A 17,394-nucleotide genomic window follows, 5' to 3' on the forward strand; every position below is an offset into this window, starting at 1 on the left:
ACTCCACTGAAACTGCTCTCATAAAGTCTCCAACTTTATTGCCTCTGCTAAACATTCTAACCTATCCTCTATCCTAATTCTCCCTGGCTTATCTTCTGCCTTTCAAACAGTTGATCACTCTGATCTCCTCAATATACTTTCTCTGCCTGGGATTCATGATCAAGCACTTGCCTGGATTGAGTCCTTCTTGGAACCTCATCAATTCTTTGTTTTCTGGAACAACAACACCTCTCAACTCACTCTTCTTACTGTTGTTATTGTGCAAGGCTCTGTCTTGGGTCCCCTACTGTTCTGAGCACTTATCTTCTCCTTTGGGTTCTTGTACCAACTTTTTGCATATAACACCCAAATAATGTTCTCCTTTCCTGAACGCTCCTCTGACCTATCTATCACAATTTCTGACTGTCTCTGTGCTATTAAATAGTGGTTAGCCTCAGACTGTCTTAAGTTGAACTCCTCCAAAACAGAGGTGCTTTTCTTTCCTGCCTAGTACTCTCTCTCGTTTCCTCGCCTACCTATTTAGTTCCCAACTGACACTCTTCCTTAACTCTTCAGCAAGAAACCTTGGTGTCATCTACGACCCTTCACACATATTCTCTACTTTCATCTCTAAAACTGCAAGGCCGGCTCACCTCAACCTGCTAAAGATCAAGAAAATCAGGCACCTCCTTCCCTTCAAATGTGCCAAACCTCTTCTTACCCTTCTTGTCTTATCTAAAGACTACTCTAATGACTAGTGTGCCAGCATCCTCTTTGGTCTTTCAAACTATGCATTCTGTTCCCTTGACAAGATTATTAATTTTACTACTAGGACTCTCTTTGAACTCCCTCGCTTCATCCCTATTTCCTCCCATCGCCAGCAGGCTGGCTAATTATGCAAAACAGGACCAAATTCAAATGTCTCCTCTTAGTGCATAAATCCATCCATGGAAAGGCACTGCCTCATCTATCGTCTTCTTTCAACCCCTACAAACCTTTTGCAGCATTTGCTCTGCCTCCTGCAACACCCTTGTGGAACCTCGCCCACCCTGTGTTTCCTCTCACTTTGGCTCTTTCACGCTTCTTGCTCCGCTTACTTGGAACTTCCTCCCTTCTGAAATTCGAAACATGGTCCGCATTAATGTATTCAAAATCAAATTAAAAGCCCAACTCCTTGTTTCAGAGCTATCCTCTTGACTCACCTCTCCAGCCTTACTACTTAGACATTCCCTCACCGCTAACCAGACTTTTCCCTCACCCCCAAACTACTCATGCTTAGCTGGCTAAACTAACTAGAAGCTGACACTTACTTGTCCTAAATTAGTCCACAGTATGTTTCCCTGTATATGTACAATCTAACCATTCTTAACCTCTATCATTATGCCATTCAAACACCCCCCATTATAAGAGGCTTACTGCCTCCCGCGTATCTGCTATATTACCTTTTGTATGTTCCTTTGTGGCCAAACAACCTTGTTTCCCTGACAATAACAAAATAAATAAAATAAATAAGAGTACTTTCTTGAGTTTCTTTGAGAACTGCAAGAGCATTGGCACAGTTCAGAATGCCATGGGATGCTGTTCCAGTAGACAGGGGCATGAAGAATGCCTGCAGCCTGTGTTTTCCTTCCATGCCAGTTTCATCTCAAGCCCACAGATTACCCTATTTCTGGCAGAGTATGTGCACAAAGCCAGTTGTGTGGGACGAATATACATACTGGGATGAAGAAGAGTAGGACCAGGAGTAGTAAAGATTGCCAGTAAGTAATCAGACAGTACTCACACATTAGTTTGACTCATCCCAGTTCTTACTTCGATAAAATGCACCTAAGATTAAGTGCTCCCTCTAGCCAACTGGAAAATGGATCTAGTAAATGCTGTGCACGTCTGTCAAGTACAGTCAATAATGATGGGTGAAAGTTAGCCATCCTATGAAAACATTCTTAGCTTTTCCGCAAGACATTGAAACATTCCTGGATGAACAACCCTAAATGCACATCTGACAGTCAGTCCACTGCTCCCAAGCCATATGCCAGTGCAATGGTATCCTTTAGCCAATGGCTGATAGTAATGCTGGAAGCCTTCTGCCCTTGATAGGAAGCTCAGAACATAACAAATCCATTTTTTAATTTCCTGAGTCACACAGTCCTGTCCAAGCATGTCACTAGTACCTTCTTAACCTAACAACCATAATACAATTGATTCCCTATCTACCTCAGAAGTCTCAGGAGAAAGGGAAGGGATGTCTGAGACATGTTAAAAGACGAAACCACTTTGGGACAAACTAAGGGCTCATTCATAAGCGACACAGACTGAAAAGAAATTGACAGATATAGGGTTAACAAACAAGATCACCTAATTCCTCTCAAGCACTGGGCCGAAGTTATAGCAACAAGGAAGGCCGCCTTGAAAGTCAAGTTCTTTAGATAAGCAAAATCCATGGGCTCAAACACTACATCCTATTGGTCTTGCAGAACTGTTGGAAGATCCCGGGGGCTGAGCAAGGGGTTTCCTAGCAGCTCTGATGGCAGACGACTTGGCATGGAGTGATGTAGGTCCAAAATTGGAACCCGTCCTCAAGAAATTGTGGCACAGCAGATATGCCGTACTGAAGACCTATTAACTCCTTCTAAAACCACTTGACAAAGCACCCCTCAATGTCCTGCTTAGGTGCACAAAGTCGATGGGCTTCACAATTCCTGGATCACTACATACAACCGTTGACGTTCTAGCTCTACACTCTAAGCACCTTGTCACACAACTCGAAATGCTGGCAAGCAGAGGGCAAAACCCTGAAGAGGAAATAAGTCAGGTCTCTCTCTTACCTGATAGGAGAAACTACTTCTAGCCGTACAAGGTGAGGGAACCACATTCTGCTCGACCAAATGAGGCAACAAGAATGATCTCTGAGTGTCAGCTCCTCACCTTCTGGAGGAACTTGAGGATCGGGGGAATAGGGTAAAAGCATAAACTATGTCCTGTGGCATTGATTTTACAGTGCATCCCAGCCTAAACCCCCTCTCTCTCCCAAAACCTAGAGGGGAAAAGAGGGAGAAGAACGCTTCTGCTGGAGATGAATTATGTCCCTCTGAACTTTCAGAAATCTGGCCATGAGAGAAAACAATTCTATGTGAAGGGACCACTGAAGTGAAGAAGGAAAGGCCTGTCTAACGGTGTCAGTTAAGGAGTACACAAATCACCTGATAGATGTCTTGAGTGATGAAGGGTTTGTTTCTGCCCACACAACCAACTTGGCTGCCACTTGCCGCAAGGCCCTGAAGCAAGTAACCCTGGGATGGTGTCAAATGATAAGGCAGTGGTGCTGTCCATCCTGACCAAGACGTAGACTTATTTCAGATTCAGGGCAAAGGATTGAAATTCCCTCAAATTGTATTGTGTTCCCTCAAATTTGATTACCTCATCACTTTCTCCTCTGACCAATGCATCTGTGTAATCAGTGTTCCTGGGACTCCTCCCCAGTCTATTGCACTGGCATCGGTGGTAACTGCAAAAGAAGGAGAGTGGTTGAGCTGAGAACCCCTCTGGAGATTGTCCGGCCACAGACAACATTTTTGGTTGGTCAGCATTGAGGAAATGCAGTGGACCACCAAAAGAGGAGGAGAGAGAGAATAGGTTGAACGTGAAGCCACATCAAGGGTGTCACAAAGGTAGTGGCTATAATAAGACAATATAAATGATACAGCTAGACCCTCACTGGAGCATTCACCCAGGGGCAAAGACCCTGAACCTCTCTCATGAGGAGCTTGCTTGTTTTGAGGGGTAAACACACCAGTCCTGAGCAAGTAAGGAATGCAGCTCAATTGGGTAGTTGAGGGCGGCTTGATGTGGCAGTCTTTTTCCTTGACTTCCAAACAGAGAGCATAGGCCAAAATTACGAAGCATACACACACAGATTGAGAAATATTGGTCTTTGAAGGTATCAATTCAAAAATGAAGAACCGGCAATGTTCACCCATTCCCTGCCCTGACGTTGTAAGCAGCATGTAATCCTATGTTATTTCTAAAATTCGTAGTGATTCACAGGATCACAGTGCAGCATTAGTCATTTAGACATGACTGCCATTTTACGTTTTGTTGTCTTTTTTTTAGGGCTACCTTAACGGAAGACTTTTCAGGTTCACCTGCTCCATGTCCCTTGCCAAGTAACCACTGCTGCCATCGGTTTTTGTAAGCAATAGCATCTTAGCACAAGTCTATAGAGTCACACCATCTCGGAATAGTGAGCTCAACATATATTGTTGTCTTAATTTAGGGTCCTAAGGCATTGGTCCTGAGGGAGGAGGTTTTTATTGAGATCTCCCTCCAGTAGCTTCACGCAACATATATGAAACCCAGGGGTCCTTAAATCAGTAACATGTCATGCATGGATGGGATGCTGAATAACTCTTACACCAAATAAGAACAACTCAGGAAGTTGGCAAAAAGTCTCATCTGACTGTTTTATTATCAATTGTCTAAAACAGGGAGTTTACAATGGACGTCAACAAACATTTGTTTGTGTTCTCTCCTAAACATTTAATAAAAAACAACACTTTTATAGTAAAAACTTGTTATACATGACATCATACTACGTTGCAAATAAGAAAAACCTGCGGGGTGTTGTGATACGCTCAAGTGGAACATCTAAGTTTACTTTCTATATAGGGACGGGTTGTGATTGGGTCTCTATGGTCAGGTGGACAACTTATGCCCACCACTAGATACACAGAATATCATTGGCTCTCAAAATATAAGGCCCTTTGTTATATGGTCCTCTGTAATTGGTTGGCATGCTTTTACCCTTCTGGAACATTCGGCTTACTAGCAGCAGGTAAGCTATAACCCCAGGTGTCAGTGGATGGACTTTGACTATGTCCCACCACCCAATTAGCCAATCATCTCTCATAGCTCATGCCTTCTGCCATTCAGATTGTCTTTGAACTTGTCCTCATAAAGTATCCTTGCTCCTGGGAATAAATGGGTTTGCGAGCACCCGCTATCTCAAGTCTGGAGCAGCATGCCCACCTTCTATTTCTTTCCATAGCCCATGTGACAGGAGACCGTATTTCGGCCTGTTTTGCAAAATTTAACTGTCTCTTTAATTAACATACTTGGCACTCATGGTGTTCTTTCTTTGTATCTTAACACAGATGATACAGCTTCTCACGGTTACTGTTCTTCAAGGATAGATAACCAGTTCTTGGCCCCTCCATCCTTTCACACCAGGCCAGACAGCTCTTCCAGGCCTTTCCAAGCTCTTAGCTTCATGTTGCTGTGGCACCGCCTGCAGTCTATTCACTATGCCTAGCTAGCCTTTAAGATTACTTAATCTACTTGTGTTGCTACGTCTGTACAGTTATTATACAGTTTGAATTTTCTGCAGTGCTCTTCACACGTGCAATCTTCATTCCGCATATGAAAATTACTCGATCATTTATTTCGTTATCAGATTCCATAAAGTCTATACATCCTCTTCTTTAGCCTCTCTTCTTGTGCGTCATGCTTGCTTCTTGTGACATCACCAACTTCTCTTTCTCTCATCTTCATATTCCTTCGGCGATTTCCTCCAAAGAATTGTCATCTCTATGGGGATACATTAAATAGGGTTTTCTCAATGGATACCTTTCCTCGAAGGTTCTTTGTGGAATTGACACAATCACTGGTGTTGTGCATGCCACCAATTTCTGGTTTCCAGCCAATAGGAAGTATGGGGTTGGGACTTCCTGAAGAGGCATTCAGCTGCTCTTCTACATACTCCAACCACCAGATGACCCACTAGCTTTGGATACATGTTAGATTTCTTTAATAAGACCCGGTTGTCTGCCTGATGACCTTGAAAACCTGTTAAATCACCAGGCGTTTTTTGAAAGACGTTAGTAATGAACTAAATGGCCTAAATATGTGCGTATAAAAGAATGCACAACCCCATGAATGTTTAGAGATTAGTATCGTTGTTCCCTTGTTACACTAGGTCCTCTGAATTGTATTCCATGAATGTGTATCTGTTTCCAAGCTGTTATCTTTCTCTTTTTTGATCTTTGTTCACTGCATGTCAAATTTATTTGTGAGCTCTTTTGCACTTTTGAAATGTGATCAGTTTTTTAATACATAGATTATGTGTGAAGTATTGTTTCATATTCATGTGTTGTGGAATAAATACAATCTTTTCCTAATTTTCTACAAATAATGAATCATGCTTTTTTGATTATGGAATAAAAACCCAAAGTTTGAGTTGTAGTGTGAATAATTTGACTAATATTGTGTATAATAAATAAGAAACCAATTTGATGAAATAAGTGCTTTTTACACAGTGGGAACCTCCCTTGTGTGCTTTTTTAGATGACCCCCTGTTCCCACACCTGTTGGGGTACGCCCATTTATATTTGAAGACACAGAAAGAGATCATGAGGAGGTTTGAGGGGAAGAAGGCAGATGCTAATGCTTCCTACTTCTAGACCACTCAAAGTGCTCTCTCTGCCCTAGCAGAGTCTCCAGAATAATGTAATTGACACTCTCTTTAAAACAATGTTTTCAAATACTCCTGTGGTGAGTAATCCATTGAGGAAATCAGGTACGGGCTTTCTCTTCTCTCTGTTCTTCCTCATTACCACGCGGACATATCACAGCTTTTGATACAGCTCTCCAGGGACCTAGAAGCTATCTCTAGCTAACACAAGAATGCATAGAATGGAAACAACACATCAGTTTTCACATCCATTCCCTGTCGCTCATGCTCCATGTGATCACTCGAGCTGCATGTGTGCAAGGTTTCATTTTCACTCATTGGGATATCTTCTACCATGGCGAATGCTCCTTCCTGATGGTTGCCACAATGGGCCAATGTTGCAGCCCATGCAACGCTGCCCTGACAGTAGTAGGTGGGCCAATCTCCTAACCCAGCACGGTCCAGTACCAAACACAGGCAACCTTCTCAGCATGGGGCATTCTTCCCCTTGATCTGAACCATAATTGATTGATTGAGAAATTTCTAAACTCGCACTTAACGAACCAAATCGAATCCTTTGCCATCAGACAAAATATAATAGTCAATCACATGATGATAGTAATACTGAGGTCAAAACAAAAGAAATACCTTATTTGAAAAGATTCGTTTTTAAACCTGCTCAGAATATTAAGAGCAAGTTAATTTTCCTTATGTTCAAAGGGAGACTGTTCCACAATCTGGGCCCGAAGACTGAAAATCTACAATCTCCCCTAAACACACGTTTTGTCCTGGGGATAATAAGTAGAAGTTTATCTTCTGACCTTAGGACCCGAGTGGGATGGTATAGATTCGACTTGTCCCTCAGGTAACTTGGTGCCAGACCATTAAAATATTTAAACACCAAACAGCCAACCTAGCACTTTATACGATCCTCCACTGCGAACCAATATTGAACAGGGGGGAAAGCGCAGAGCCCTGTGGGACACCACAACATTGCGAGAGAATTTCTGACAGAAAACCGCCCACCTGTACACATTGGGCCTCATTCCGAGTCCGGCGGTAAGTAACAGTAATTACCGCCATGGCGTAAATACCATGTACGATGTGGTTGGAAGGCGCTATTTCCACCATATTCCGACTTCGCGTGCACGAGTATTCCGCCATGGCGGTAAACTCCCTTGCGGCATAGCGCAAAAGGTCCCGTCAAACCCCTTACCGCCATAAACCTAGACGTATTTAACACCATCGCCTTCGATGGAATCCGTAATTAGCGGAGACCGTAATTTACGCTAACCGTAAATTACGGCCACCGTTAAATACCGGAAACGGAAATAACGTCATCGCACAGGAACGGGAAGCATCACGGCGGCCATATTTAAAATCACAATCCATTGCAATCCTCTCCATACAGGACATACAGGACTCCATACAGGACTCAGATCGACCAAATATACAACAGAGAACATCATCATGCCTAAAGTTCTGAAAAAGGGCGCTGCGCGCATCCGAAAAGAAAAATTCACCCAGGATGAGTTACAGGTCCTGGTCGACACTCTGCATGAACATGCAGATATCGTATTCTGCAGCGACATGCGTAGGCCCACCATCCTCAGAAAGAAGGAGATATGGGAGTTGGTCGCACAGAGGGTGAGCGCCGTTGGGAACACCCCCCGCAGCACAACGCATTGCCGCAAACGCTGGGATGATCTCCGTCTCAGGGTGCGGGCCATCATGTCAGCAAACCGTCAGCAGGCCCTGGAGACAGGAGGAGGCCCAGGCTCACCCATTAAAATGATGCCCTGGGAGGAAACATGTGCGGAGATGATGGGCACAGAAGCCATCGAAGGTGTGGGCGAAATGGATTGCGGTGATCCCTCATCCGCTGATGCAGGTGAGTGTCATGAGTCCAAACAGTACATGCATCCCTAATGTAATTCACCGCAAAGGGCCGGCCAAAGAGTCACATCATGTTTGCTTCGTAGCCCCCCCCCCTGCAACCATGTCGTAACAAGTGGGACCCAGGATGATGTCAGGTGCAAGGCTGACACCCATATTGGCCATGCCACACAGAAAGCTGGTCAATGTCACTCACCACAGTACTCCGCCAACATGATTGACCCCGCCAACAGTATGCTTTTACCATCCAAGCCAAGTTCACTCACCGACCAAAATATCACCAAGACGCTGCTCTCCCAATGTGTTACCATAGGCTTGAAGTCATGATGACCCCCAGATCATTGATCATGCTGTCTCTCTCTTGCCCCCCACAGGTAGCGGTCATGAAAGTGAGGAGCAGGAAGGCTCCCGGCCAAGTACCTCCCGGGACAGGGGCAGGGTACAGCGCATATCTGCTGGCAGACATAAGGCCCATACTACACCACCTGCTCCAGCAACCCCCATGGAGGGTACACAACCCCCACCCGCGCACCTGGACATGGCTGCAGTTCCGCCGGAACCATGCCCCACGCTGCACCCTGAGGAATCCAGCATGTCAGGGGAGAATGCTGCCATGTGCCTCCTTAGTGTGCCAGACAGCCCCACATCCTATTCCGTGGTCAACGTGGAGGAGACCAACGTCTACAGCCCTGAGTCACCATCATACAGCCAGGTTGCACACAGCGACTCCGGGTCGAGTGATGGCCCAGGTCTCACAGGTGAAGGGGTAACACCTGTCTCACATCAGCCCACTTCCCCTGCCGAAACACCTGAGAGGCCTGCAGGCCCAATACCGTGCCTGCCAACCACATCCCCCACATCGGCCGCAGAAGCTGTGCACTCCCAGAACCTCACGGCCATGATTGAGGAGTTTCTCCGGGACAACCGGGAATCAGGATTGATGCATCACAATGACCTGCAGGCTCTGGGCGAGGTCATCACTACATCCACAAACCGGCTCTGTGAGGTGCTCGGCAGGATTGCTGATGCCCTGGAGGCAGCAACCCCCAGACCTCAGCCCCAGCAGGAGGAACCACCCTCCCAGTGCTCCTCCACGCAGACCAGCCCGGTCCGCAGGTCACAACGCACAATGCGAAAATGATTCCTCATGCTCGGGGCGTGCCCATTGACTATGAAGCCACACACATGTGGCCTATGTAGTATTGATGGGACCATTGTGGGGCTGTTGTGGGGGGAGGGTGAGGGGGGTGAGGGTGTGCGTGGGAGTTGGGGGGGAGGGTGGTGAGGGTGTGCGTGGGAGTTGGGGGGGAGGGGGGTGAGGGTGTGCGTGGGAGTTGGGGGGGAGGGGGGGAGGGTGTGCGTGGGAGTTGGGGGGGAGGGGGGTGAGGGTGTGCATGGGAGTTGGGGGAGAGGGGGGTGAGGGTGGAGGATTATTTGTACACGTTTTCACATGATTATACAATACACAGTTTGGTGTATCCTGGAAAACAGAGTGGCCATTGATCATTGTGCATGTGTCTTTTAATGTCTCACAGTGCATGTAGTACATGTATCCCCACACCCAGTGCCCAATGTCCTGTCATCCTCACCCCCTCAGCTGACTTGTGACTCAGAAATATTGGTTAATCAATGCTTGTCGCACGTGATGTCCCTCCTGTGCATCGGCCCCGTGATGCTGTCCTGCCATTCCTTCCTCCTCCTCCTCCTCCTCCTCCTCATCTGGTGGTAGCAGACCCACGTCAGGGGGCAGTGGCACGTTCCGATGGATGCACATGTTGTGCAGCATTGCACATGCCATGGTGATCTTGGCCACCTTCTCGTGGCTGTAGATGAGGGCCCCACCTGACCGGCTGAGGCAACGAAATCGTGCCTTCAAAAGGCCGAAGGTCTGCTCTATCACCACCCGTGTACGGGTATGAGATCTATTGTAGTCCTCCTGGTGCATGTTTTGTGGGTTGCGGACCGGGGTCATGAGCCACGGCTTCAATGGGTAGCCAGCATCACCTGCATGAGAGTGGAATGAAGGTAAGTGTTCGTGCAATCATGGTGGAGAACTGGGCTAATCTGACATTGCAGCAGGTGTTCACTGGCCATGCACACATGTCCCAGGATACAGTCACCCCATTACATCGTACAATGGCGTTGACTGTCCCACCCTTATGCATCTCTCTACCCCACCCTTTACCACCCAGGTGGAGTATGCTGACAGCCTACTCACAGCCCCAATGGACTGCCATGGCCCATTCCGGTTACTCACCAAGCAGCCAGGTACGTCGTTCAGCATGTCGCTCCATGTAGCGTGGTAGTGTAGAGTTGCGCAGGACCAAGGAGTCATGAGTTGATCCGGGGTATCGGGCATTGCATTGTGTGATGGCTTTACTGGCATTACACACCATCTGGACGTTGATGGAGTGATATTGCTTGCGGTTGCGATACGGCACCTCCATGGCATGGGGAACCACCAATTCTACGTGGGTGCAGTCGATGGCACCTATGCAATTTGGCATGCCTGCAAGTGCATGGAAGGCAGCTTTGGTATCATATGTCTCCTGGGGAGTCCGGGGGAGGCATATGTAGTCCCTTCTGTGCTTGAGGAGGGCATCGAGCACTTGGTTGAGTATCCGGGAAAATATGGGCTGTGAAATGCCATGCATGTGCCCCACTGTATGCTGGTAGGTCCCTGTGGCAAGGAAGTGGAGCACAGACACTACCTTTAGTAGAGGGGGGATGGCAGTGCTGATTTCTATTAGGCTCACTATGTCGTTATGTATCAGGGCCACTATGGTGGTTATGGTGTCCCGGTCAAGCCGGTACAGGGTGTGTATCTGCTCTGGTGTGAGGTTGAAGGGGGTGGGTCTGATGCGTGGAATTGGGGGCTGACGGCGTGGTAATGGTGGCTGCACCGGTAGGGCATGCTGGGCCTGTCTCTGCCTCCTTCTCCTCCTGTGTATCCTCTGTGGTGTGGGCTGTGGTTGCTGTGGTTGCTGTTGTTGATGTTGTCGTAGTTGCTGCCTTGCAAGCAGGGCCTCCAGCTCCATGAATGCTGCGAGAATTGGTATCATCTTGGTGTGGGAGTGGGTGTGGTGTGTGGGTGTGCTCCTTTTGTGCTGTGCCTGACTCTATGGACTCCACCTGTGCTGATTGGGTGCACCTGTTCCTCTTTCTGGCACTGTTCAGGGTTGTTAACACCTTCTCTGCGATGCCGGTAATTACGCCATGGCGTTAAGGTACTTTGCGCCCTTGTGGAGGCCGTTTTTACCGTGTCCGCTTTACTTGGGATCAGCACTGGTTAACGCCTTAGCGTTATTTCCGACGTGGTGTCTCGGGCGCGCGACACTGGTCCGCTTTTTACGCCGTCGTACTTTACGGCGGCGGTAATTACGGTGTGAAGGGTCGGAATAGTCCACGACGGAAAAGGATGGCGGAATTACTTTACCGCCATCGTTTTTCCATTAGCGCCAGACTCGGAATGAGGCCCATTGTCTACACCCCGCCAAGAATGATAAAAACCAGTCCAAAGCACGTGTCAACATTCCCTATGTTTTTTAAGTGATCTAACAAGATACAGTGATCCACTGTATCAAACGCTGCGGGTAGGTCAAGCATTACAAGCAGGGATAATTTACCTTCATCCCCTGCTTGCAAAAACTGTCCCCATACCGCCATCAGCACTGTTTCCATCCCAAATTTAGGCCGAAATCCTGATTGTAATGGGTGTAGCAAGCCCTCTTCTTCAATATAATTATGGAACTGAGCTGTGGCCACTTTTTCCTGAATTTTTCTCGGCCAGGGAAGGCCTGCAATAGGACGATAGTTCTGTTGGTCCTCAGGGTCAAGACTAGACTTCTTTAACATAGGAGAGATGACCGACAGTTTCAGATCAATGGGGACAATCCCCTGAGTAAAAGATGCCTTTATAAACTTAGTCGTGAAAGGGGTTAAGTCTGACGAGATCTGCTTAGCTGAATATGCCGGTAGCGGGAAGAGTAGGTTTTCGTACGTTTTAGCGGAAGCAGAAGGGTAGAGATATTCTCCTCTGATACCGGCTAAAAAGTAAACAGTATACTCTTGATTGTTCCCCCTTACGTTAATACAGTATTCCCATTCATGATATTTATAGGGACTGTGGTTTCAAACTCCCTTTGGGACTTAACACTTTTCTGAATAGCGCTTGAGGATGATTAGCTGCAGCTGTAAATGTTCCTACTAGTAAATCAGATTTTGCTTTGAAGATGGCAGTTTTATAATTAATCAGGGCTATTTTCGCCATAGTGGCTGCTTTCCTGCATGGACCAGGGACTTTCGTCACTGCCTGGCAGCCAGGAGCAAGGGCAACAACAGCGGTGACACAACCCCATTTTACCATAGCCCACTGATCAGAAAGAATAACTGGAGTATTGTGGGTAAGAGGGCAGGTTGTAGATTCAGAAAAAAATGGTAATTGGAATCACCGTGGGAAAGGTGGATGACCTCCATTGAAGTAAGGATTGGGATGAAGAAGTTGGACATGGGGCAATGTGGCAATGCACACAAAGTGTAACTCACTGATAGCATTTACTAGGCTCTACAATACACGCAAATAATAGAAGTCTTTGCAGCTAGCACAACGCAAGTGCCTGTGCTTGCTCCAATGTTACTTCAGTGATAAAAGTCCTCACCTACATTTCTCCAAGGAAATTAATAACTAGGTTGTTTAACTCAATACGGAAGTGTCAGATTTTTTAACTGCTCTGTACCCTCATCTATTCTTGTAATGTTATGTAACATTATGTTATGCTATGCTGGACTGATTATGTAATGGACAATGTTCACAATGTGCATACACTCTTGGCTGATTACTTTGCCTATGCACAAGGTAATCAGCTGGCCACGGCAGGTTTTCCCAAGGAAGCAGTAACTTAATGTTGTGGGGGATGGGGGCACCATTGTGTCCTTCCCAAAAAACCTAGTGCTGCTAGTGAGTGGGGCTTGCTCTTGCATGTTGGACAGACTTTGTGACCTTCTGCAACACCAGAATGGCAGATTACATATGGTAATCATCATTACCGTTAGTGCTCCCAACTTGTCACATCCCTTACAAGATGAAGGTGACACAACTTCCCAGACACTATCCCCCCATGAAATTGCATGGTGAGGTCTGGCATGCCAGAGGTCCGGGTGTTACTACAAGCTTACCCGTTCAGCTCCCAAGGCCAAACAACCCTATCATACAGAACATACAGAGGACTCACAAGGGCAAGTGAAACTGTCATTTATTACAAAAAACCGACAGTGATCATAAAGTACATTCAGAAATCTCCAGAGTCTCCACTCCCAAACACATGTCAACCCGTTTTGTTGCAGTGTATCATCAAAACATGGGACCTTACCCGAAAAACCTATCCCACATTTTGGTTGTGTGATTGGGGTGGTATACACTATAGATTGCCCATATAGATTCTCATGGATTGGTCCTCGCATGTCAGGTGGCTGCCTGACCCTTCCCCAAGACACGATCTATTACATTGTTGCATAGTCGCAGGATTACCATTGGCCCTTACCCTCTGCCATCCACCCCTGGATTTCTGTCCCCTGATTGGCTGGAACTGGTCTCCCCAGGCCGGAGACCCAGCTCTGTTCTCAGCGCTCTGTGCACCTCTTCAAGGTGATGGGATTGACTATGGGCCTCATCACGAGTTGGGCGATAACCCTTAAAATCGGGGGTAACGCTATAAGCGCCGATTTTAAGGGTCTGTCGGATCACAAGTCCAAATACTGCCGGCGCCTTTACAGCCGGCGCAAGTACAGCCAGCTGTACAAGCGTCGGCTGTAAAAGCGCCAGTATCCATTCGCGCTAAAACATAGCAATCACAAGTCTGGCGTAGGTTGCTCTCCGGAATTTGGCAGTTAGACGACACATATCAACTGGACTGCATTCCACTCTACGAGACGCCAGAATTCTACGGGCTTTGTCGACGGTGTGTCGACTTCACAATGACACACTCGATTTGGTGGTGAATTATGGCAGTATTCAAGCTAAATGCAACAGTGTATTGGCGCAATGCATAACGCTATCAACTCAGGATGTCTGGAAGTGCACGATAGTGGAACTCTTTTAGAAATCTGACAGTGGGCTTTTGGAATTGTTAAGACACTCAACATAAACCTTGTTGAGTTGAATTACTGCGCAAGCTACCGCAAGGTGTCACGTGTCTGTCCCTCGTGGGAGGGTATTTCGAATTGTACCACAACAACAGGAAAACAGCTGCTATTGTGTGGGATTCAGCAATAGCCAACTTTGAACCAATTGCAAATTGTTTGGCTCTAGTTGCCTTTTTATGTCAGTCTCCACGTAGTTCCTAATGTGGATGTTGGCTTAATAATAGTGGAGAATAAATGGTTATTGAGAACTAATCAGGTTGTGAGGCGGTGATTATAGCTCCGCCCCGCTATACGATCAATTGTGACACATCATGCTTTTAAGTATATACCCCTGATGAATTTCCCCTGACTCTGTATGTATGGAATGAGTGAGGAATGAAACATGTTGGGTTGAATGGGAGTGAAGCAGTGTGGAATTTATTAGTTAATCCAGCCGTGGTATTTTTCTTTAAACCTCATTATTGTGGTTAGATGTATAAGTAACAAATAGATTTAGATATTTTTGTTTATGTTGTAAACCTTGATTTTGTGTTTCTTTAGGATTATTTGTACACTTTTCCTTCCCGGTGTACTTAACTTGTCACAGTTGTGGGTTGGTCGTTGTTATTTCCGTTTTTTTGTTCTCCCCCCTTTTTTACTTTTTTCTTTGTTCCTTTTTTATGTAAAAATATTTTCATGTAAAAAGTTTTTATAGACTGTGTCAAAGATGTGTATTAAACAATGAATCATGCCATGTTGGCATTTTTATTATGTATACTGACCATTGAAGGTTAAATAAAATTGATAATTGAATATTTGGTTAAATAAACATTGTTTTTCCATCCATTTCCCACTATGCATTGCTTAACACTGAAGTACAAATGATTAGAGATATGAGAACCTTTTTTTTTACTATCTCTATTCTTGCCTTCTAATTTGCGAGGGTGGACACGTGACCCTGTGACACCACACTGTGGACCAATTCTTTAGTTTTTATTATTTAGGTGTTCCTAAAGTTAGGGGGCTTTTTTGGTCCCACAGTTCAATCCCCCATCCTCTTTTGTGTACATTGCCGTAGGCGCAATTAGCGCCAGAAAAGCAGCGGACAATCTGCCGAAAATACCACCAGCAAAATGCTGGAGGTAAAAGAACACTGGCCACAGCAATAAGGGCCCAGGTGAGACCAATGCAAATCAGAGGCCTACAAAGGACCCACCCAAGCACAACACACACTTCCAAACACCATGCTGCCATTTGGAGCCAGAAGCCTTGATGTGGACACTTAGCTGCTGCACCTGGAGCTACAGAGGCCCGCCAACCAGGCCAGGGGCATGGGAGCGCAGGGGGTTGTGGGGATGAGGAGAAGGAGGAGGAGAGCAGTATCAGCAAGGCAGCCAGCCATCCCCAGGGTCAGGCCAACACCCTGGGCCCTGACTGATGGCCAGTTGGTGACCGAATATCGACTGGACAGGGCAACCATCACCCAGTTGCTGGACACAATCCAGGCTGACATCGGCAGCCGTATAGCCATCAGCACAGCAGTACCCCTGCTTGTGAAGCTTGTGTCCGTGCTACAATTCCTCGGGACTGGCAGCTACCAACACACTGTTGCCATGATACATGGCATGGCCCAGTCCACATTCAGTGCCATGCTGGGACAGGTGCTGGATGCACTGTTGAATCATGTGAATGAGAATGAGCACATTGCATTGCCAGCCACACAGGCACAGGTGAACCAGCTGAAGGGTCAATTCCATGCCATTGCCCAAGTCCCGAATGTAATAGCAGCCCTGGACTGCACACATGTAGCACTCGTACCACCCCAGGCACACGATGCAGCCTACAGAAACCAGATAAATTACCATTCCCTGAATGTGCAGATGACATGTGGCCCTGACCTCATCGTCAGCCACTGCTGTGCCCGCTACCCAGGATCCACCCACGACTCCATGGTCCTGCGCAACAGTACCCTGCCAGCATACATGGAAAGGCACAGAGGGCAAAACACATGGCTGCTGGGTGAGTACAAATGTGTACCGTAATGCATGTTAATCCACATCTGATGGGGTTGGTCACACACAGTGAAATCCCTGAATGGCAATATGCAGCACCATCAGTGCAGCATTTCCATTCAAGCACCTTGCACGAGTAACCTTGGACATGTCCAACACAACAGAAGACACCCATTCAGGATGTAACAGACATTTGTCAGCACAGTGACATATGGAAGGCCTACCACCACAAAGCCTCCGTTGTGAGTAGCACTATGGCTTCCCACACTGACACAGTACAGACATCCCACCCTGCCCACCCGACAGTCATGCAAATGTAACACAAAAGTCGGCACATCCACAAAAGCACCACACATAAGTAGTCTGATTAATGCCAATGTACATCCCCCAAACACTGTCCCCTGATTGGCCAATGAAATGACTGGAGAACAGTACACAATAGTAGCAACCAGCAAATGCAACAGCAGCCAAAGGGAATGGCAATGACACATGAGGTAGCCACTTCTCGCATGCACAAGCAGATGGAAGGGTTCCCTTCCCCAGTGACAAAGGAATGAGTACTGTTACATTCTGAAACAGAGGCATACCAAGTTGTGAGTACTTCATTGAATTGATGCTGCTCGTAGCACAGCACACTCCACAATGTTAGTGACCAAATGACAAAAGTATGCCAAAATGACACTGATGACTGAGCCCTGTACACCCACTGAATTTACCTTCTCCCCAAACCTGCTTTCTCTCCCCTGCAGGTGATTCTGGATATCCCCAGTACACATGGCTCATGACCCCTGTGCGTCATCCACACACTGCAGCAGAGCGGGCATACAACATTGCCCATGGTCGTACACAGATCTGCGTGGAGAGGGCATTTGGACTGCTGAAGTCACGTTTCCGGTGCCTAGACCGTACGGGAGGGGCATTGATGTATGCACCTGAAAAAGT

This window comes from Ambystoma mexicanum, chromosome 4p, assembly GCF_040938575.1.
Source record: "Ambystoma mexicanum isolate Mex_15411 chromosome 4p, UKY_AmexF1_1, whole genome shotgun sequence".
In the NCBI taxonomy this organism is placed as follows: Eukaryota; Metazoa; Chordata; class Amphibia; order Caudata; family Ambystomatidae; genus Ambystoma; species Ambystoma mexicanum.